Genomic DNA, 24662 nt, shown 5'->3' with positions numbered 1-24662 from the left:
TTAAAATTTTTTAAACACCATTTTAAGGACAAAATTATTAGCTCCTTTAGGCCAATTTTTTTTTAATAGTCGACAGAACAAAACATCATTTTACAATAACTTGCCTAATTACCCTAACCTGCCTAGTTAACCTAATTAACCTAGTTAAGCCTTTAAATGTCACTTTAAGCTGTATAGAAGTATCTTAAAAAATATGTGGTGAAGTAATATTTACTGTCATCATGGCAAAGATAAAATTAACTGGTTATTAGAAATGAGTTATAAAAACTATGATGTTTAGAAATGTGTCGAAAAAAATCTTCTATCCGTTAAACAGAAATTGGGGAAAAAAGTAAACGGGGTCTAATAAATCAGGGAGGCTAATTATTCTGACTTCAACTGTAGGTCTGCATGAAGAATATAACAAACCAAACAAATCATGAAGACAAAATAAACCTATGAAACTCTATTATGTAAACTGTTTCATTTAACCACATGAGTTGACTGAAATGGACAACTGAACACCCCCCACCCCTTCCATGGGCCATCTATGTGTACCTAGGCTACCTTCCAGACCGATTTATGGCTAGTAAACTAGACAATTTGTGAGACATGGCTACTTTGCCCACTGGATTAACACTAGTGTCATAAAAAAAAACTAATTGAAGCACTTAGTTAAATGTTGATTTTGCAACACTGCAGTTTGTGTAGAAACACAGTGGTATACCTGAAGCTTTAATTAAAATTAACGAATGCTTTTCATAAACAGTACATTAGCCAACAGCACATGAATGTATAAGATTTTCATCACGTATCTTTTAGTTGTTTGTCTTTTTGTGATATTTTCGGATGGCCATCATCCAAAATAGCACTGCACATTGCTAATGTAAAACAACGATGAGGCATTTAAATATGTTTGTTGTCATTGTGAGTACACACAATAAAAACTAGACACTTAAAAGATTCGATTGATGTATTGATGTAGTTGATAATATTGGAGCACATTAGGTTAGCCCTATCAGTTTGCAGGCATAGAGTTTCATGTCAGAAAATTTTATTTATTTATTTATTTATTATTTTTTTTATTAATTTTTTTTTGCTTTGATTTCTTTGTACATTCCCATCTGTAACATGGAAACTAGGGAGTTTTTGTTTAAACAGCTTAGTGGATTGTGAGTCAGTTTATCTGCATGATAAACCATAGAGTGGCAGCAAGCACATATTTATTGCCTAAAATGCTATGGGAAAGTATTGTTAAAAGTAGATATTTTCCGATACGCTGTTTTCCCTTCCTGATACCGATTCCGATACCTGAGCTCAGGGTATCGGCCAATACAGAGTACTGAACCGATACCTGAATGTGTTGTGTAACAGTTGTGTATACTACTAGCGGTTTATACATTTACATTTAGTCATTTAGCAGACGCTTTTATCCAAAGCGACTTACAAATGAGGACAAGGAAGCAACTTACACAACTATAAGAGCAACAGTGAATAAGTGCTATAGGCAAGTTTCAGGTCTGTAAAGTCTAAAAAGGAAAGTATTAGTACTTTTTTTTTTTTTTGGGGTACAGTTAGTGTGATATCCAGAGAGGCAATTGCAGATTAGGAAGTGAAGTGGAGACTAAATAGTTGAGTTTTTAGTCGTTTCTTGAAAATAGCGAGTGACTCTGCTGTTCTGATGCAGTTAGGGAGTTCATTCTACCAACTGGGCAGATTGAGCGTGATGGAACCACAAGGCGACGTTCATTCACAGAACGCAAGTTTCTGGAGGGCACATAGATCTGCAGAAGTGAGAGCAGATAAGAAGGAGCAAGGCCAGAAGTCACTTTGTAGGCAAACTTTAGAGCTTTGAATTTGATGCGAGCAGCAACTGGCAGCCAGTGCAAACGAATGAGTAGCGGAGTGACATGTGCTCGTTTAGGTTCATTGAAGACCACTCGTGCTGCTGCGTTCTGGAGCAGCTGAAGAGGCTTGATAGAGTTAGCTGGAAGCCCCGCTAGTAGAGAGTTGCATTAATCCAGTTTGGAGAGAACAAGAGCTTGAACAAGGAGTTGAGCTGCATGTTCAGATAAGAAGGGTCGGATCTTTCTGATGTTATAGAGTGCGAATCTGCACGATCGAGCAGTTCTAGAAATGTGGTCAGAGAAGTTTAGTTCATTTACAGAATTAATTTACAGTGTGCTTCACACTCAGCCATTAATAAAACATTAACAAATACATACAGTGAATTACAGTAGAGTGTTTTTATTATCTATCATTTTTATTATCAAACATCTAACAGTAATATTATTTACTGAACTTTACTGAAACAAGTTCAGCCACAAATCAAACACCGTTAACTGAAAAAAAAATCTACTCAAGTTTTACAGTATACCGGTAAACCAAATACTTTTAACTAGGGTTGTTCTGATACCAATTGTACTGCAAAAATTACGGCATTGTTATCGGTAAGTATTTGTGATACTATCGGTATTGGTATCAGAACAACCCCAGTTAAAATTATTTGGTAGAAGACGTATTTTGATACTTGTTTTATTTAAAAAAACTGATACTCAAGCCTAGTGACCATTCAGTACACGCATGCACATGATGAAACCGTTTTATCAAAATTATCTTTTTGCAGTTCAGACAGAAACATTTTCAAAAGTTTTAAGCATTTCTGTTTTAGTTGTAGTCTAAAACTCTTTAAACTACTTATGATGGTGAAGCAAAGTTTTATGAAACAAACTCATACTTTTTCTTGCATCTGTACAATTTATAAGCATGTTTACAGGGAATAAAATCCACGACCTTGACGACTTCTCGCACCAAACTTTTATTTAACATTTATTCATGAACTATTCACATTGCTAAATAACTTACTTGCTCACGCATAAAATATGTCCGACCGGATGCTTTCAAAGATCACTTTGCTTGGCCTTGCTCTGTAATGTTTGCTTTTCTGGTTCACGCTCTCTCCCAAGATCAGTCACATGCAGTACAGACGCCATCCTGAGAGAGAAAGCTCTGATGTGTGACTCTGAGAGTAAACAATTTCATTTATTGATAAAACTAAAACACTCCTACAGACATAGAGAGACGACCAGGTCCCCTCGCGCCTCCAGAGATCCCACAGTTCCCAAGCATTTCTGTAAGGAATTTGCTTCGGCTTTGTCTCAAATCACACCTACGAATTCAAAAATAGCCACGTTTCTTCATATCTAATGGGTGAGGATTGAATTACCCACACAAAAGCGGGGAAATAAAACGTATCAGAATTGCGTCTTTGTGGTTCAGAGGAGATCTAACGTACTCTAAATTACATTTTACGGACTACTGGGAACAATGCGTGTATCATACGCAACCACATCATGTAGTGCACACACAGCTTTCGAATTTGTAGTACCCGTGTTGTTATTGCTGTCTGAAGATGCTGTTATATATCAGTTTTTATATTATTGTTATTTATAGCATAAACATTTTTGAAGTAGACTTTACTGAATCTTCTGAGTATAAAGGTGCTGGTCATATAATTATAATATCTTCAAAACGTTTATTTTACAAATTCTATTCAAGAAGTGAAACTTGTGTAATGTATACAATCATTCCACACAGACTGATTTTGTTTAACTGTTTATTTCTTTTAATTTTGATCATTTTGATGACAATTAATGAAAACCCCACATTTAGTATTTCAGAAAATTGGAATATTGTTATAAGATTCAGTATTGAAGACACCTGGTTCCACACTCTAATCAGCTAATTAACTCAAAACACCTGCAAAAGCCTTTAAATGGTCTCTCAGGCTAGTTCTATAAGCTACACAATCATAGGGAAGTCGGCTGATTTGACAGTTGTCCAAAAGACGACCATTGACACCTTGCACAAGGTGGGCGAGACACAAAAGGTCATTGCAAAATAGGCTGGCTGTTAACAGAACTCTGTGCCTAAGCACATTAATAGAGAGGCAAAGGGAGGGAAAAGACGTGGTAGAAAAAAGTATACCAGCAATAGGGATAACGGCACCCTGGAGAGAATCACTAAACAAAACTCTTTCAAAAATGTGGGGGAGGTTCACAAAGAGTGGACTGCAGCTGGAGTCAGTGCTTCAAGAAACGCACAGATGTATGGAAGACATGGGTTTCAGCTGTCACATTCCTTGTGTCAAGCCATTCTTGAACAACTACTACAACTATTTAGAACTATTAAAAAAATAAATAACATACGTACATAAAAAAATACAATACATACATAAAAAACTTGATGGAAATGTCATGATGCTCATAAATTTTGAAAATGCGCTTAAAAAAATGTATACGCATAACACTTTTACCGCACAAATTTCAGTATGCTTATTAAAAAAGGTCATGTGATTTTGTGATAAGAGATCATGTGATGAGGAAAATGTGTGTAAATGGACAAACCAGCAGGCTGAGCACACTATAAACCATCTGAACTGTTGTTTTGGTCATTCTAAAACACCTTAACATTTAAATATTAGTGTTATTATATTATTAATGACCTCCAGAATCAAGAGCATCTGTGCTCTGTGTCTGACACCTTTAAATGCCACCGCGCGTTCACTGCGTGTCAGAATTGCCCAGTTAATTAGGAAGTTACGATTTTGTTCGCTTTGACTTATTGGATGGAAACGCAGCCTTATTTGCACGTCTTTTATGCGATAATCCCGTTTTGTGTATAAAGTTTATTTGCATTTTTGAATGGAAACATAGCTAGTGTCTTAAGAGTCTTGCCTGGGTTAAAGACTGGACTGAATTAACAGATTATAATTAAAAGTAAAAGTAAATGCTCCCGGGTTATATACTTGAAATTGCAGGTTAACATCTTGCAAGACCACCTTTACTGTAAAAATGCTGGGTTCCACTCAATCTGTATGTTTTGGAACACTATGAAGTTAAGATGTAAAGCTTGTACAGTGTATACATTCATTCCACTCAAGCTGATTTATTTCAAGTGTTTTATTTCTTTTAATTTTGATGACAACTGATGAACTAATGTTCACAGAGCTCTGTGTCTAAGCATATCAATAGGGAGGGAAAGAGAAGGAAAAGATGTGGTAGAAAAAAAGTATACAAGCAATAGGGATAATGGCACCCTGGAAAGAATTACGAAACAAAAACCATACAAAAATGTGGGGTAGATTCACAAAGAGTGGACTGCAGCTGGAGTCAGTGCTTCAAGAATCACTACACGCGGACATATGCAAGACATTTGTTTCAGCTGTCGCATTCTTTGTGTCAAGCCACACTTGAACAACAGAAAGCTTCTCGCCTAGGCTAAAGACTGGACTGAATAAACAGATTATAATTTTAAAACATTTATAAAAGTAATTGCTCCTTGATTATTTACATACAATCGCAGGTTAACATCTTGCAATAACGCCTTCACTGTAAAAAATGCTGGGTTCCAAACAATCTATTTGTGTTGTAACAACATGAAGGAATTAAGTTAGCAAATTATTTTTTACGAATATAGGTGGATTGAACATGAAGCAAGTAGGCTGTCGCAAAACCTTAAGAATTGTGTTGTTTCTGCTTATTTTAAATGAGTTTGCATGAAGAACGAGTGTAATTTTTTTCAGTGTTTTTCCCATCCGAGATGGGATTTGTATGTTTTATTTGTAGCAAATTTGATTTATAAACTCATAAAATATAAGAAAGAGGATCAGAATTTTGAAAGATACAATCAGAATGATGAGAAATACTCACAATTGAAAAAAATACAGTATATAATAATTATTTATTTATTGATTTCTATTGGTTTGAAGATAATTTTAATAATCCAAAAACAGTGTCCCATCAACACGAAAGAAATAAAGAAAGAAAGAAAGATTTAAAAACTTTTTTGTGCTTCCAATACCAGTGACAAAACTTTTATGAATGTAAAGTGTTATTAGATTCCATGTCCCCAAACCCTCATTAGAGTAGCTGTTTTTGAACATTTTAGACGGAATTTGCATGCAGGTCAAGGGGCATGATTATTTGGGTTCATTTTTATGTAATTAGCTAAATTAACATTTAAATTCACCGCATTATTTCCTTCCCCCTTGCTTTCAGTGGAACCAGCGTTGAAAACATACCACCAGTTTTATATCCCAGTCACAACACACACCTGAGCTCCCCACTCCAGCATTTATCACAAAGATTCATTTTCCTCCTTGGTTGCAGCTCAGATTAATGAATGGTACCGAGGAGCAAAATTCACCTCTTAAACTGTGACCTTCAAACACGTAGCCAAGTATCGCTAGTTCCAGAGCAGCTTTACAAATGTATACACCAGCACTCCAGCTAGTGTCATGTAAGAGTCATTATTTATTTATTGAGATCACAGCTGCAAAAAATATATAAAGGTGGAGAAGAATTTCCACTCAAGGGTGTACCTCTGAGTTCACCTCTAAATAAAAAATCTCCCATCATTTATTACGCTCTCACGCCATTCCGGCATTTTCTGAACACAAGTGAAGATATTTTTAATGAAACGTTCAAGATTTTCTTTTTACTTCCATTGAAATTCTATTCACTCTGTCTGAAGTCTCAAGTTTGGTTTGAAGGAAAAATATTCAGAAAATAGGGCAAAAAGTGATGTTCTCTTAGCAGTTTTGATTTTAATACAGACACAGCTTTTAGATTAAAACAAAATATACTGTTTTCCGTTGTACTTTTCTGTCAATTTAATAAATTGTACAAGTTTATTTTGCAAAATTAAATTGCAATATAAGAAGAAGCTGGGCGAAGCAGTGGCGCAGTAGGTAGTGCTATTGACTCACAGCAAGAAGGTAGCTAGGTCGCTGGGTCGCTGGTTCGATCCTCGGCTCAGTTGGCCTTTCTGCGTGGAGTTTGCATGTTTTTTTTTCTCCCTGCATTCGCTTGGGTTTCCTCCGGGTGCTCCAGTTTCCCCCACAGTCCAAAGACATGCAGTACAGGTGAATTGGGTAGGCTAAATTGTCTGTAGTGTATAGCCCCTTTCACACATACAGACCTTTCCGGAAAATTGCCAGCAATTTTCCGGAAAGGTTGTATGTGTGAACAGGTCCTTTTTGAAAATACCGGTAAATTCGTTCTGGCTATTTTCCGGAAAGAGAAGTTGTAACATTACCGGCAATTTGCCGGAATGCTGCGCTGTGTGAATGCAGAAGGAAGATTCCCGTAATAAGCGCGTGCACGTCTAGAACGTGCTGACGTGAGACGTCTGCTTTAGCCAATCACAACAGTCAGACGCATTTACGTCCGCGCGGTTTGTGAGAATAAAAGCCTTTGAATATTTTTCCAGACACATTTAGCTGCTAGAAGTTAGTCAGATCACGTTTATATGTTCTTCTTAATGCCAACTGTGTAAATAATCATCGATGAGATGCTTATGATAAGCCGTTGTTTGTTTACCTTCAAGCTTTGCGTGTGCCTGTGATACAGCCTGTGAGCGCCTGCACACGCACATATTATGAACATCTCGACATGAGAAAGTGATCCTGCGAAAGTTGTTCACAATATTGATCATCCACAGAGTTTGTAATTTAGTCAAATGTTTACAAATACAAGCGCAGCCGTTTAAAGCTCATTTGTGGTGAATGATGTCAGAATTTACCGGTATTTTGGAATGGATGTGTGAATGTTCTTTTCCGGAAAATTTCCGTAACATCCTCGCCTGTGTGAACAGCGCTTTTTTCAATATACCGGTAAAGTCTTTCCGGAAATGTTCCAGATATTTACCGGTATCACTGTGTGAAAGGGGCTTATGAGTGTGTGTGAGTGAGTGTTAGTGGATGTTTCTCAGAGATGGGTTGGAAAGGCATCTGCTGCGTAAAAAAACGCTGGATGAGTTGGCGGTTCATTCCGCTGTGGCGACCCCAGATTAATAAAGGGACTAAGCCGACAAGAAAATGAATGAATAAGAAGAAGCCCATAAATATACTCATCTGGCCCTCCCAAGCAGACACACAACATCTTAAGATGTGAATATTAGGTTAGATTTAGGTCACCAGCATCTAAGGACAGTGTTATTTTGACGTCCTGTAATGACGTTAAATTTTGTTGATAATTGGTTGATTTTAGGTTGTGTTGGAAAGTGACCAAGTGAAAACCTAGCCTATATATGAAAAAAAAAAGACTTGGATCAAACCATTTGGTCTAAGGTTGTTTTCTCTGCATATTTAGTTTCACTGCTGCACATAAGACGGTAATCTGTTAGATTTTATTAAAACATAGTCATTCCTGTTCCAAAGAGCATATGTCATAAAGGTTTAGAATCACATGATAGTGAGAAACAAATTTTCTTTTTGCGATAAACTAACTTCATAATTCCCTCAATCCATACTCATTGTTGATATGTACCCCTATATACATTTCTTGAGATCATGAAATAAATCCCAGGAGGTACTTTTTTTTTTGCAGATTTTATTTTCGCAAATCCACCAGAGGCCGCTGTGTGTGCTTTTTCAGATCTCTAATTTCTCTCAAAAGTGCCACTTGTGCCTGCTGTTCTCGTGTAAATCCACCAGAGGGCGCTGATGATTGACTGACTGACCGATACTCCCACCCACCCCCTTCCCTAAATCCAATCCACAGGGTTACCACGTTTTTTTATCACATTTTCAGATCTTACCAAATCCTCACTCTGTTATTTACTTTTATTTTTTGCCTTTTTGTTTTGAATGATATCTGAAATTGATCTTTGCCAGGCTCAAACCCTGTATAGCGGTCAACTCTGCATCTCAAATCTGTCGACGGATGCTGCGAGCTACTGGGCAAACTGGTGGACAGCGGAAAAGCCGTCCACACGGTGGTAAGCAGTCAGCTGGTAGCGTGAAAACCACCCCGTATCGTTCGTTTTAAAGACGAAATGCAGTCATACGTAGTTTTGTCTACAAAATTCACACTCTCCAAAAATGTAGACAGGGGTACGTTTTCACAATGAGTCTGTGTTAAATTTGTTACCTCTAATTTTTTAAAATGTCATAGACTTCCAAGCTGGTCCACTTTGGCTGTAGGAAAGAGTATCAAGAACTCTCTGAAAAATGTCTCCTCTCCTTTAAAGAAAATCAAGTCAAATGTCTTTGCAAAGACAGGAGGTAAAAATACAGATAAAATTTAATATTGCACATACTCTCTCTAAAAATATTATTAATAGGTTCTGTGGTAATCTAAGAGACCATCAGCTTGATACAGATGATGCAATGGCGGCCAATTCTTGGCAGACTCCGGTTCCAAGACGCTCCTTAATCTGTTTTTTTATTAATAACATTGACCAAATATAGCTGGAGTACAGAAAAGACCACACTCCATCTCTCCCGCACTCCAGTTCAGAGGGAATAAAACGTCGACTTTTCGCCCCCTGTCTTTGAAGTGTAGCTTTCTGTGTACACTTTAAAAACATTCGCTTTGACAAACACGCCAGCAAATGCTACACCGTCTGATTTGTTCATTTCAGAGCATTCTAGCTCAAGGTCAACGCATTAAAGTAGTGGGTTCTAATATGTTTTTATGAGGTGGAGATGTTTAATCGACCATTGGCAGATACAGTGCACTGATCAATCTCTATTATCTCAAGGTGTTTTTGAAGGCCTTTAGCGTATTTCTATGAAAGCCCGCAAACATCTTCACCGTAAATAAACTTTTAGCAGCTCTTAAATAATGCTGATGGTGGTTTTATGCCTGGGAGTATTTGGGAGAGAGAACTACTCCAGTTGGTTACATTAGGCTGAAAGCCAGGCCAGTCACTGCCATATTTGCTGACGGAAGTTAACAGAGGCTTTTTTTTTTTTTTTTTGAGAATAAAGAGTCCATCACTTTAACTTTCTCTGACAGGTTGATGTAAGGGCAACAGATATTGCACTCCATCTCTCCTCTATGAATTAAGTTTCCCTGTCTTGTGGCTGCCTCAGCGCCAGTTTGACCGTATGTTGCGGTAAGTGCTTGATCAGTCAACATAATCATTATCAAGTAAATGGGAAAGTCAATGATTTCCTCAATTTAGTCTTTTTTTTGTTTGTTCTTAGAAATGAGACTAAAAAATGACAGAAATTTTGAAGGAAAATGCTTTGAATGTGCTTCAAGCTATTCAAGTTATTTGTTGGCTACTCAATTGAAACATCAATGAACAAAATCGTATCTTTTAATTCAAATTGGTTAAACCATCAGGGCGGCATGGTGGCTCAGTGGTAAACACTGTCACCTCACAGCAAGAAGGTCACTGGTTTGAGTCCCGGCTGGACCAGATGGCTTTTCTGTGTGGAGTTTACATGTTCTCCTCATATGGGTTTCCTATACAGTAGGTCAGGGGTGTCCAAACTCAGTTCTGGAGGGCCGGTATTCTGCAGATTTAAGATCCAACTTGCCTCAACACATGCAAGGATGTTTCTAGAAAGCCTAGTAAGAGCTTGATTAGCTAGCCCAGGTGTGTCTAATTGGGGTTGGTACTAAACTTGTTGGACACCGGCCCTCCAGGACTGAGTTTGAGCACCCCTGCCATAGGTGATCCAATTTCCCCCATATGCGCTATATTGGGTAAAACAAAAAATTGGTATGTAAATGTGAGAGTATGGGTGTTTCCCAGTACTGGGTTGTGGCTGGAAGGGCATCCGCTGCGTAAAACACTTGCTGGTATAGTTGGCGGTTCATTCCGCTTTGTCAACCCCTGATAAATAAAAAGACTAAGCCAAAAGAAAAAGAATTAATGGTCAAATCAACGCAATATCATTGCAGTTTGGAATTTTTTAGTGGCTAATTCGTATTAATTTGTACGATTTCATCTTCCAATAAAAGTTGGTGGTTGTGGGCATACCTCTTTTTTTAAAAACCCTAAATTTTTCAAGGAATGAAATCGTATGATATGACAATTTGTAAAATCAACACAGGCTCATTGTGCACACATACCTCTGTCTACAATTCTGCAGACCACAAAATATGTACCCAGAGGCATTTCTGACTGCATTTTGTCTTCAAAATGAATGCTATGGGGTGCTGCCAATGCCTTCTGTTGCTTTTCGCGCTACGTTTTACCTCCATATGGACAGATTTTCTGATGTTACCAGTTTGCCATGTAGCTTGCCGTGTATGCCAATGGATGTAGGATAAGGAGCAGAGTTTACGGCGACAACCAGGTTCAAGTTCAAGGCTAAAAATGTGGTGAAATTATGCAGCTGTGACGACTTTTCTCTTTCTAGATCACTTTTGAAAACACTATTAGTTGGGTTTTTGGGGTAGGGGTGGCTGGGTCAGTCAGTCAACAGCAAGCTACCCTGGTCGGCCCTCATATGGGGCGCCATTGTATGGTCGCCAATGGAATCTGAATGTCAGCTAGTGGTCATGTTTGGTACTGCAGCCAAGCTAAATCTTATTGAAAGCTTACTTTTTTGAGATATCAATATCAAATTTGGAATATAATTTGTGTTGATTTTGTAAAACAGGTTTACCTAAAAACATATTTTATAAAAAAACACATATCTTATGTAATATAATAAAATATAAATGTAATGTTTTATTATTTCACATATTATGTTCAAGTTTCTTACCTTTGTTTTATTTAACGTTTTGGAAATTAACTGCAATCTGATATCTGTCTTCTTTAAAATGAGACAAAGTTTAAATCTGCACCAAAGCACATTTATCTAAGTTGAGCATATGTCATTTTCATGTTCAAAAATTGACTGTGGCAATTAAGTGGTTGAACTGCTAAACCTTTAAACTGATCAAACATAAAATGAAAATTGTAATCACATGTTAGCTACAAAAATATATGAATAATCTTGCATGCTGTTGCTTTAAATTAGCGATGTTTAGTTAGCAAGTCCTCAAATCTAAATAAAGACCAAAACAAACCTTTACAAAAATTGCCTTTGTTTCCTCGAGCATGACATATCTAGCATCACACTCAACTTTGAGCTAGAAATAAAGTTGAAAAGGCATGAAAAAGGCATTTTTTTGTGTGTTTTTGGGGGAAAGCTTTCTTGGCAAGAGCGCTATATGGAGTTACTCTTGAACAGATGTGTCTGTGTGGTGTGCATGATGGGGCTAAAGCGTCTGGCATTCTGAACAGCCTCAGTGTGTTACTGTTTCCAAGGGAACAAAGACAAAATGCCCAACCTGACTTCACCCCATCATCTGTGCCATGCAAGTTTAGATTTGGATGAATTTAGCTGGTGTTAAGGATGGCTATGCATCCTTTCTGAAAAAGAAAGACCTTTTCTTATTCGAAACGAACTCATTTTTGCCTCATTTCTAAAACCCAAGGTAAACAAACCCTGGTTTGTATGCAGATCATTGGTTAACAATTAATCATAAGTTTTCATACACTATGTTGATGTGCCCTCCTAAAAGCTGTATTAATTGCTTATATTTGATTATTCGGGTCAGTTGCTGTGTCTAAATATGTCTATGTAACTAAATCTCGATGACATAATAAGTGGACCTCAGATTAAGTGTCCAACAGCAAAATCAACCATGCTTTTACTATAATAACTGTAGTAAATATGACCCTAATAACAAAGTTCTTTTCTGTGTAATGTGGTTTTAAAACCATGGTTTTATTTCAGTATTTTAGTAATATTGTGTTAACACTGTAGGAACCATGGCTGTAGTAACCATGGTTTTTAGTCCAAACCACAGTTTTACAAACCATGGAGTTTGGACTGAGTTTACTATAGTTTGATTGTAGTTTTAATACAGTATTGAAGCTACAATATTGTCATCTTTATATCAATTGAAAGTTTCTAGTTTTTTGATATTTGGTGATTGATTTTTGATACATATTACTAATCAGTGACACCCAATCGAGTCATTGAGCATTACTTTGCTACAGCAATCCACATATAAATATAAAAATAAGTATAAAATATAAAATAGTATAAAATAAATTTGATGTGTTAAGATATTTGATTTTATATACATATGCAGGGCTGCATCTATAGGTATATTATTATTATTATTATTATTATTATATACACAATATATATATATATATATATATATATATATATATATATATATAKAGAGAGAGAGAGAGAGAGAGAGAGAGAGAGAGAGAGAGAGAGAGAGAGAGAGAGAGAGAGAAAACTTGTTCAGCTATAGCTTTGATTTTGTCAAACATGTTTTGTGAAATACATGTTTTATATAATATAATAAATTGTTTTATAATTTTCATTAAGGCAAATAAACTTTTGTCTTATAGCGTAAAGTTATAGCAATCATAACTGTAGGAATCACAAAACAAAAGCAGATTGTATTGCATTTAACAAAAGTTATGCCATAATGTCTACAAAAACAACAACAACAACGATAAAATAACTAATCAAATTCTATGATGCAGATTTTATTTAAAACATTTACAACATCTTTTGAAGAGAATGTAAACTGTATGGGTAAAAAGGTTACATCTGCCCATGATTCAGAAAAAACAATTACAGTTTTACAAAAAAGGTGATTAAAACAATGCAGTGGTAAAAAAGTTTTCAGTCAGATATAAACAAATAACAATTTAACTCCAATAAACTCACCGTAGTAAAACTATACTTCATTCTAATTACTATGGTTTTCCTTCAAATTATCTAGTAAAGTCATGGTTCATGTTCTAGTTACTATGGTTGTACTTCAAATGTCATAGCAAAACTATGCTTTACATTGCAATTACAATAGTTTTACTTCAAATGTTAAAGTAAAACCATGGTTCTTTTTGTAGTAATCATGGTTTTACTTCGTGTCATAGCAAAACTATGCTTCACTTTTTAATTACCATGGTTTTACTAGTAAAAACATGGTTTATTTTGTATTTATTATAGGTGTGTTTCAAATGCCATATGGTTTTACTTCAAGTGCCATAGTAAAAACATGGTTTATTTTATATTTGCTATGGTTTTACTTTAAATGCCATGGCAAAAATATGCTTCACTTTGTAATTCCTATGGTTCAGTATATTAAAAAAAAAAAAAAAAAAATCTCTACATTTATTTTTCTGTATTTTTTTATCATTTCAAATTATATTAAAAACTTAGTAAAATGACAAGCAATCTTTCTAAATTAACTGTTTGACTTTTATTTTAGGTACTTTATCATTAAAGACAAATTACTGATTTATTTATTTATTTTTTAAATAAATTACAGTATTAGTTATACAGTATTTTTTCTGTTATTTTCTCATTATATTCAAATGTCCGTAAAAATTACAAACAATATCTGGGCTGTTATTTTATGTACAATATAATTAATGACAAATTACAGCAATTTGTCTGTTTTATACAATAAAATTGGCGTGTTATTTACACTGTTTTTTTTCTTGTTTTTTTTTTAAGTACATTTAAAATTATTATATAATTATAATAATTATATACATAAAAAATTAAAGTAATAAATTGTAAATACTTGCTCTGTAAAAAATAAAAATCGTAAAAAAAAGGTCAAATGACTGGCAGCTACGGCCAAACAAAAACCATAAAATTATGGTCAAATATCTTTGTTAAAATAAAGTGCATAAATAATAAATCTACAGATAATTTAATTAAAATGTTTACAGAAAAACACTGTTATTTCACAGACTCTTCCAAGATAATTTTTACATATTTTGTATGGCAGCTGTAGCTGGCGGTCATTTGACCATTTTTTACGATTTTTTTTTTTTTTTACTATGTTTTACTTCAAGCGCCATAGTAAAACTATACTTCACTTTGTTATTATTACCATGGTTTTACTTCAAATGTTATAGTAAAAACCATAGTACATTTTGTAGTTGCTTTGATTTTACTTCAAATGCCATTGTAAACCTATGCTTCACTTTGTAATTGGTATGGTTTTACTTAAAACGCCATAGTAAAATAGTAGAACCATGGTTCAATCCAGCCTGATCTCACGAGGAATGTAAGTATTTTACGTTTTGCCATTTTAGTGGCTAATTCGTATGAATTCGTACGAGTTCAGTCGTACGAAATGGTACGATTTTTAAAAAGGAGGCGTGGCACCAAACCCCACCCCTAACCCCAACCGTCATTGGGGGATAAGCAAATTGTACTAAATTGTACGAATTAGGTCGTATACAAATTCATACGAATTAGCCACTAAATGAAAAATTACGAACTGCCGTGAGATTGTGTTGGTTCAATCTGTAGTTACTATGATTTTACTTCAAATGTCATAGCAAAACTATGCTTATATGGTTTTACATCAAATGCGATATAGTAAAACTGTAGTTTATTTTGTGGCTACTATGGTTTTACTATATTTGGTTACTGTGATTACCCTGTGTGTACACAATGCATATACGGTTTGCACAGCAATTGAGGGTTTTAAATAACCCGAATAGCCATACTTTTAAACTTTATACACTGTTAAAAACTTGAGTTTAACATCATCATAGACTCTCTGTTGATTTACAATCACTCAGTTATTTTTGCAACCTGTTTGCTTAATGAATCATTGACATGTTTCTGCCTGATTTTGTGTTTTCAGGCTTGTGTTGTGCTACAAATGTCGACGGGAGACCCCATGCTGAAGCGTCTGGCTGTCAGCTGAACTGAAATAGCCTGGGCCCAGGAGACGGAGCAGGCCTGCGGTGATCAAGGCAGACTCGGGTCAGCGGGACGTCCAGGAACAGGTCTGTAGTGTCACTGACAAAAGTGCTTGCTTGGCAGTGGGAGAAATATAAATTATGCATGCGCTGAACAAGAGCCATTCAATATAGATGTCTGCATACAAACTTACTGACAAATGAGGCCAAATGCAGAAGCAACTTGTGCGTTTTGGAATAGTTTAGTGCGATTTTGTACGTCACTGCTTGAGATGGTTATTAGGTCATATTTTATTTTAATGTATAATCAACAAACCATTTACTAAGACTTTTAGCTCAATAAACTACTAATAAGAAGAGTATTTATAGTTAGTAAGGGTGTATTTGGGTTTAGGTATAGGTTTTGGGTAAGATTAGGGATGTAAAATAAGATTGAAGTGATAATAAAAAGTTAATATCTTTATAATGGGCAGGTAATAAGTCAGAAGAAAATTTTGGAACTAAGTGTTATTTTTTTTTATTTGTTTATTTTTTACATTGGTCAGGTGAAATTAGATTGCGGACAGTGAATTTCTAAAATGTTTAAATTAATATATTAACCTGGGGTTTATGTAAAAACCTAAGGTTTTACATTTTTCTATATATTAAATACATACTGTAATTATTTTTGTATGTTGAGTACTCTTTTTCAGCATTAAGTTTCAAGTATTCTTACAGTTAAAGGCAAAATTAGCAGCCCTCTTGTGTTTATTTTAATACCCCCCCCCCCCTCCCATACATACATAAATAAATAATAAATAATAAGTTATAACCAATACTTAATAATAACTAAACAAATAATATAATAATAATAATAATAATAATAATAATAATAATTCATTAATTCATTTTCTTGTCGGCTTAGTCCCTTTATTAATCCGGGGTCGCCACAGCGGAATGAACCGCCAACTTATCCAGCAAGTTTTTTTACGCAGCGGATGCCCTTCCAGCCGCAACTTATCTCTGGGAAATAATAATATTAATAATAATAATAATAATAATAATATGTAATAAATAAATAAATGAATGAATAAATAATAAAACATAAGTAAGTAATTGTCACAACCAGCGATCGCTCCCCAGAGGATCGCTGGTTCTCACACGAACTTTAAACTACATTTCCGCATTTCCCAGGACTACATTTTCATACATGCACTGCTCCCAAACACGCACGCCTGCTCACTTATGTTTCCTGATTGCATCACCAGCTGGACCTTGTTCACAGACTGATTACATCCCATTCATAAGCCACTCTCTCACGCTACTAGTTTGCCGAGTCTTGTTTTCCTTGTGTTACATTACAACGCGTTTCCCTGTCTTGTTTCTCCGTGTCTCGATACCAGCCTTACATTTGTTGTCCTGTTTAGCCGCCTGCCTTTTGACCATTTGCCTGTTTAACGTTTACGATTCTGGACTGCCTTTATATACCCGTTTGCACCTGATGACCACTGCTTGCCTGACTTTGAATAAAACTGCATATTGGATCTTACCTCCTGTTGTCTCCTGTCACTCCACCCCAGTTGTGGTAACAGTAATAAATAAAAAAGTATTGAATAATAAATAAATAAGTAAATAAGTAATAAATAAACAAATTAAATAAGTAATACATGAATAAATAAATAAGTAAAAAAATAAATGAATAATGATAATTAATTAATAATAAATGAATAATAAATTAATTAATTGTAATTAATTAATTCATAAAAAATAATTAAACAAGTAATAAATACATAAGTAATACATAAATAAATAAATAATAAGTAAAACGAATAAGTAAATAAATAAATTTAGTAAGTAAATGAAAAAAGAACCTTTATAATAAAAATATGTAATAAATAAATTAATAAGTAATGAATAAATAAGTTATAAATAAACAAGTATTGAATAACAAATACATAAATGATAAATTAATTAACAAATAAGTAATAAAACTAATAATAATAATACTAATAACACTAATAATAATAATAATAAATAATTAAATAAATAAATAAATAAACCATTGATAAATACATACAAAAAAAACAAATAACTATTAAATAAATTAATACACAAATAAATATTGAATACTAAATAGATGAACAAACCAGCAAACAAAGCAACAAATATATAATAATATAATATTTTTTTAATAATATCTTAGGATTTTTAAATTATTTTGCTTAAAAAGTAAAAAAATGAAAACTGCTTTTATTCACGCCAAACTAAAGAAATAAGACTTTCCTCGGAAGAAAAAAAAAAAAATAAATAAAAAAAAAAAAAATATATATATATATATATATATATATATATATATATATATATATATATATATATATATATATATATATATATATAGGAAATACTGTGAATATTTCCTTGGTCTGTTAAACATATATTTGGGAAATATTTGAAAAAGAATACAAATGTCACTGTATATATGTATATACATACAAACAAACCCATTACACACATAATGATAATATACATCCATCCAGCGTTTTGGACATATTCACAGATTTCCCTGCCCCTAAAAAGTCAACAATTTGGGAAAACAAATTCAAACAGATGCATCTTAAGAAATAATTTATAATACATAATTGTCATAATGATGACACACTTTAAGCCGTGCCATTTTAAGTGGAGTCAAGAACATAAACACAACCCAATCAAGTAAATGCACTCAGCTCATAAAAACAGCTCCCTTGATTTGTATTTAAGCGCACCAACACCTCATTTTTTGCACCGTGTACGACTTGCTTCATGAACGCTAATGCATCACGCAGGTATCATCGCATTTATTTCAAACCGAGCGCCAGGGAATCTGACTGGAAAGCACTTCTCATTCCTCCTCCCGCGAAATCACGGCTCTTTTCCCTCTTAATGAGTTGAGTGCTTTTTATTTTGCTTTTGTTCAGCAGGCTGCTAATTAAATTAAAATATGGAGATAACGGACAGAGAGTGGTAATTAAATTCGGGCTCCTTAAACTAAATCACACGAGCGACTATTTGCTGGAGGTACATTCAAGATTGAGTTAACACCGACTTCCTTAATTGTTTACGTAACAATTAAATTTTTCCCCATCACTGAACAGTAGCAATAAATCTTTTTGCGAAGCTATAAAGCCGTTTACATAGTCGCCGGAGTTAATGCTAGAGCATGATTGCTTTGCACAATACTTATTATGCATTTGTTATGGGTCACATACGCAGGGAGATTGCAGGCTCTCATAATGCAAATAAAGCAGCCTTTGATATAATTTTTGCACATCTTTTCTCAAAATATGACTGCTATGGATTTATTTTAAGATATTTACGAAATTTGTGCTGCGTTAAGTCAATGTAGTCAGACAACTTGAGCGTTCAGCAGTCTTAATTTTGTTTTAAATGATGCTGTTTGACTCTTTTCATCATACATGTCTAATAAGTTTCATTAGAAAGCGTGATGTTTGACATTTTTAATACTCCAAAGTCAATAAAGGTTTATTAGTTCATTATTTAAGTGTCAAGTCTCAGCCTACGAGTGCTTTGTTTTAAAAAGATCCTGTGTTTTTGTGTGTGTGTGTGTGTGTGTGTGTGTGTGTGTATGTTCTCAAGGCTGAACTCTGCAATGGTAAGATGTGTAAAAGCTCAGTAATGAAAAACTCAATACCCCGAGCTGAACTCCTTTCTGAATTAATGACAACTATCGATTCCCTCTCTTTTTTTCTTCTTCTTTTTTGGTTCATGTCTGACTCCCACTCGATATATTTTCTGGTTTTATTTTACAAGCGAACAAACAGTAATTTAGGGAAAATTATGATTTATTAGCGAGCAGATGCTTCCACATCAAAAACAGCACTGTTTGCGGTCGAATCTTTAACCTGTGGGTAAAATGCTGGAGGAAAATGAGTCCTGTGATTAAAATTGTGAGAAGAATGATGAAAAATGTAAATCTTAAATCTTTAAATCGTAACAATTTTATTACACTTATTACAAGTTTTGCACTTTTATATACATCCATATATAATAATAAATTAATAATAATAAATAAATAATACAATTTAAAAAGTAATGCATAAATAAACAAGTAATTAATAAATAGATACATACACAAAAACATAAACAAGCAAACAAACAAATAAATAAATAAATAAATAAGAATGTGAATCTTTATGAAAAATGTGAATCTTTTTAATTTTTTATGAATATACATCTTTACGTCATACAAAGTTTATTAAAGTTTTGCACTTTTATGTACATATGAATAATAAATAAGTAATAATAAATAAATAAATAAATAAATAAATAAATAAATAAATAAATAAGTACAAGTAATAAATAAATAAATAATCATAAGTCATTACACATATGTATTACGGTTGCTAGTAATAAAAGGCATGTAAGTTAATCAAAATAATTTCATGTCATCAATGAAAATAGTCATCGTCACGACTATTTACTTTTATATATAGTATAGTCTAAGTATTGTAGTATAATAGTCATCATCATATATAATATTTCAACTCAAACACTGGTATAGTAGTATACACTCTCAGAAATACAGGTACGCAAGGTGGGGTGGAACCTTTTCAAAAGCTACAAATTTGTTCCCAAAAGGTCCATATTAATACCTCAAGGGTACATATTAGTAGCTAAAAAGTACAAAAGTGTTTCTCTTAAAATTTGTAGGTACAAATATATACTTTTGAGGTACCAGTATGGACTCTTTAAGTACAAATGTGTACCTTTTAAAAAAGGTACCACCCCAGTGACAGCTCGTGTACCTTTATTTTTGAGAGTGTACAATATAGTATTATATAGTAGTGTTTTCATAGTATGGTAGTATAATAGTCATCATAGGGGCGCCGCTAGAAGGGGAAAGTGGAAACGTTCGGACGATTCTAAGGACCCATGCCCATCCAGCCCGCTAACCCCCCATATTTATATACATATACATATATATATATATATATATATATAAATCATAGGGCCCATATCTACGAGCGACGCCCCTGGTCATAATATATCATAATATATAAACACAAACACTAAAATGGTAGCATACTATAAAGTAGTATATAGTAGTACAATAGTCATCATCATAAAAAATATAAATAAACTCAACCACTAGTATAGTTGTATATTCATAATATAGGAGTATAATATCATCATGAATAAACACAAACACTAGCATATTTCTGTTGCTAGATAGTAGAAGGCATGGAAATTAATTAAGCACATTTTCTTATAATTTATAATGTATAAATACAAACACTATACTAGACTACTATTATTATATTATAATTTTTTTCTTCATTTTTTTTTAAATAACTTTCAATCTCCTAAAACTGTGAAGGGGTTGGGTTCTCAGGTTGAACTGTCAGTCTCATCGGCAGGGCATCAGATAAGCGTTCACATTCATAAAAACGAGGCTGATAATTCAAGCTGAAAGACATTTCTCGGCCATCAGGTAATTCTCTGATTATGGGCTCCAGATTTTTATCGCCCTTCAGCAGCTTAAAAAAAAAAAAGTCATTTAAGACTTCGAGAGACAGAATTTAGGACTCTGTGTCGCTTTTATGGGATTTTTTAATATCGTGCCAAATGTCAGCCCCTTTTAGTCAAAGACAAACCGTTTTGGGAATGTAATGTCCTTTCCGACGTCTCACCACAGGGGAAAAGCGAAACGGATGGTTATGGCTTCAAAAAGACGTCAAAGGAAAACTGTAAATACCAAACTAGACAGCGGCTAGATTCGCGAAACAAACTAATTAACTTTAACCAAACAGCTTAAAGGATTGTGAGCGGCCAGTCGGGTTAAAGACGGATCTGAGAGAGTCTGACCTTTCGCGGTAATGACTCCACACTTGAGTGTCGAGGGAGTGACAGGCTTCACGTCCGCACTTTTCCTCAGTCATGAATGAGAAATGGCAGGAGCTCGGTGAACGCTCGTCACCGCCGAGACTTACAGCATTCCTGCATGACCGCCATCAGCTCCTGTCAAGCTCAGAGGTGTGTGTGTGTACTGTGAATGTTTACTGTGAAAGTGTCATTTATTGGGTAAGGGTTCAGTGTGGGGCTTTTCTCTACACAGATTAATAAACTTAGGTTAATAATAATGTTAAAGGAGTAGTTCACTTCCAGAATGATTTGTCACCCTTGACTTAAACTTCAACTTGATTGTTATCATTGACTTCCTTCATTTTTCTTCGCTACTAGACACAGGCCGGTGTAAGATTCTGATGGTATGATAACCTTGGATAAAAATATCACAGTATTGTGATTACTGCTCTAAAATATGTTCTTTTTAAATGCCTGAGTAGAAAGCAACACCCCCCCCCCCCCCCTCGTTGAACACAATAGGCTCTATTTTAACGATCTAGGCACAAAGTCTAAAGTGCATGGTGCAAAAGCATTAAGAGCATGTCTGAATCCACTTTTGCTTGTAATTTAAGGATGGAAAAATACAGTTTGTGCGCATGGCCTAAAAGGGTCTCATAATTAGTTATGGGTGTGCATAACGTGCAATTAACCAATCAGATTCTCGTCCCCCATTCCTTTTAAGAGTCAGTTTTCACTAAAAGTATGAAGTACAAGCGTGAAAACGAAAAATTAAAGCGTACTGATGCTGTGACACGTTACCTGAAGAGTCATTAGATAGCAGCAAGATTGAATAAATATCACGTTTAACAACCATAGTGGTTCCACTACATCCAGCAGTACATCCTTGATAAACTGTCTGACATGCACTGCTCTCTGGAGTTTTGTGCTCAATGGGCCCGCTGACTGCTGGAGCTCAGACGGATGTGTACGTTGCTAACGCATTTCGCGAGTAGGTTGCTGCGAAGGGGGCAGGGTAAAGGATTGCGATGCCGGCTCAGCATCTTCATGTCTATCCGCCATCTATCCGACACAACCCTAGATGAGACAATCATGAATATTTCATTTTCTTTGCTTCTCCGTGTGCACCGCTACAGTATATCAGTTCAGTATGTTCATTATGTTACATAACTGCGCACTTGTGCTCATGTCCTTCTTGTCTTAGACCATTCTGTGTGGTAGCACGTCACACTGCAGCATTGCGTGTGGTCCCGTTCATTCACTGGCGTATTCTCAGTGGCCACATTTGTACGCCATGTAAATAGCAATAATGACATAGATCACTCTACCTATTCATGCCTGCAGAAAAAGTGATTGACAGGTGGTAATTTGTGTGCAACTTATCTTTTTTTTTTATTTATGATTTGGTTATGGGTAAAAAATGTCAGGTAGTTTAAACAGTAGGCTACAAATAATTAATTCACCATAAATTAATTAATTATTCATAAGCCGCCCGACAACGATGCCATCATCCATTGCGATGTTTTAAATTAGACATTGTATGATAGCAAATTGGTCAACATCGCTCAACCCTAGTCTCATCAATAGTATCATGAGTCTTTTTTTATGATGAATGATAATGAATGATAATTTCTTGCAAACCGGTCGTTAAATACATTGCACACCCCTCTCACCCCTACTAAGATACGTCGCTTACTCCACCCCTGACACCCCTCAACGGGCCTGACACAGACACACACACACACACAGACACACACACAACGCGCTGCAGACGTTTTGGCCCCAACGGCCTTCCATACTGGAGCGACTCCCCTCAGATTCAACACGCATGATCACGTTCATCAAATTTGCTTAAACTAAGCGTCCTAAAGTATTACGCCCCATTCACACGGGGCTTCAGCGTCAACGCTTGACTGAAGGCGTGTCTGAAGTTGGGGCTGAAGCAATCGTCATAAAGCGTCAGCCACTGAAATTCAGTCAGCAATAGGCCACTGTCTGAGGTGGCGTATTTGCATACAGCGATCTGATTGGCTGACGCTTCCGTTGGCGCTTGAAAAGTTGAGCTAGTCCCAACTTCTGCAGCGAGCAACGCTTCTGAAGCGGTGCCGACGGATCCACAATGCAGTTCGGCAACGCCTGACGTCACCCATTCAAAGTGAATGGGAAGCGTTGACGCTGACGCCCCGTGTGAATGGGGCGTTACTGTATTTCACAAGGATTCTGACACAACGCGAAGCATACGCTTTCGTTGCGTTTAATGAGGAAACACGCTAAACTTGGAGGGCTCATGCTGAAAGGCAGAGTAATGCCCTGTCTTTGACAGCTCGCGACTTCACCAGAGACGTTCTGAGTACATTCACATAAGACACCAATACTCCGATTTTAATATGATTAAGATTATACTCTTATTAAAATTCTACTGTGTAGCCTTAAATGGAACCTTACCTTAAAGGAACACAGAGTCACGAAATGCGGAGGATTTTCTTTCTGTTTGCCATGCAGTATCAACTTACAACAGAAGTCGAAAGTTAAAAATGAAACACCCGAAATTGCATGAAACGCTGGATAACCTGTGATGCAACTAATTGTTTTATACTGGAACTTGCCTTCAAAAAGTGCTTCCTTGGTCTTATCCATATTTATTGCATGTTGAACACACGTCCACCACAACAGGAAGTAAAAAAAACCTGCAACTGCGTTAATTGGGTTAACTTTTTTTTAACGCGTTAATTATTTAAAATTAATCGCATGCGTTAACGCACTAATTTTGACAGCGCTAGTTTGAATGTTATTTCATTAGAAGCATAACAATAAATGCCTCAATACAAATACAATTAAAAGAATTTAACCCGTGAACAAATTAACTCCTGCAACTTAAACAGTTTAATCTATTTATATTATACTCTATACTGTAGAATAGAATTAAAATACTTGATTAGAAGTAAGCCTGAGATTAAAATTACTGATACCAAAATTTCAGCGGTTATCCAAAAAAGTGAACATCCACAGTCCCTCACAGCGGCCTGAACTGACCTTCCAGTACCCACTTGTCAAGCATACAATTTTGATCTCTCTCTCTCTCTCTCTCTCTCTCTCTCTCTCTCTCTCTTTCTCTCTATTCAATTTGCTTTATTGGCATGACTGTACTGTATACTCCCGTATACATTTCTGGAGAGCGCGAATTATGTAGCCAGAGCTTCGTTTGGCTGCGTTTTGTCATTAAAACGAATGCTACGGGACGGTATGATGACGCGATGGCTTCTGTTCCTTTTTGGGCTACTAGCTGACAGCTTATCTCTGTGTAGACGGCTTTTCTGCTGTTACCAGTTTGCCCAGTGGCTTGCCACGTACGT

General features: G+C 35.3%; 1 long non-coding RNA gene across 3 annotated transcripts in view; it reads left to right on the top strand.

Moving 5' to 3' along the window:
* Positions 1 to 24662, top strand: part of LOC141380900 (uncharacterized) — a 140484-nt gene that overhangs the window by 6362 nt on the left and 109460 nt on the right. For all 3 annotated transcript variants that reach the window (XR_012400266.1, XR_012400264.1, XR_012400265.1), the window contains exon 2: positions 15411 to 15555. This is a non-coding gene — a long non-coding RNA (uncharacterized lncRNA). The remainder of the gene's footprint in view (positions 1 to 15410; positions 15556 to 24662) is intronic.

The sequence above is a fragment of the Danio rerio genome, chromosome 25 (assembly GCF_049306965.1).
Source record: "Danio rerio strain Tuebingen ecotype United States chromosome 25, GRCz12tu, whole genome shotgun sequence".
NCBI classification, from domain to species: Eukaryota; Metazoa; Chordata; class Actinopteri; order Cypriniformes; family Danionidae; genus Danio; species Danio rerio.
This window is presented reverse-complemented; position numbering and strand designations above follow the sequence as displayed.